Below are 402 nucleotides of genomic sequence, written 5' to 3'. Positions count from 1 at the left end.
GCGGAGGACATGCCGGGGGGCAGGAAGGAGCCTTCCCAGCACTGGTGGGGGCCACCTCGCTGACGGGGCAGGGGGACGACAGGACTGATGTGAGGGGGAGACTCCTTTGCATGGGAGGTGGTGGGAGGCTCTGCTGGTCCCTTCCACTGCCTGGACCAGCTCAGCCCACCTCATGCCCCCCCCTGCCTCTTCTAACCCATCGTGGAGAAGAGGGGGTGCAGCAGTGTGGGGAGAGGGTCTCTCTGAGAGGCTGTGCTTTTGGGGGCAGGAGGGACGTCCTGGCCCCTCCACGAGGGGGAAGCAGCCCAGACAGCTCAGATGAATGTGCCTGCCGCCACACTGTCCTGTGGGTCCTCACTGGCAGGGGGGGGGGACCCCCAACCCCTTCTTTCCCCCCCGCCC

The sequence above is a fragment of the Phaethon lepturus genome, unplaced genomic scaffold, assembly GCF_000687285.1.
Source record: "Phaethon lepturus isolate BGI_N335 unplaced genomic scaffold, ASM68728v1 scaffold31736, whole genome shotgun sequence".
In the NCBI taxonomy this organism is placed as follows: domain Eukaryota; kingdom Metazoa; phylum Chordata; class Aves; order Phaethontiformes; family Phaethontidae; genus Phaethon; species Phaethon lepturus.
The sequence above is the reverse complement of the archived record's forward strand: the minus strand, read 5'-3'. Positions refer to the sequence as shown.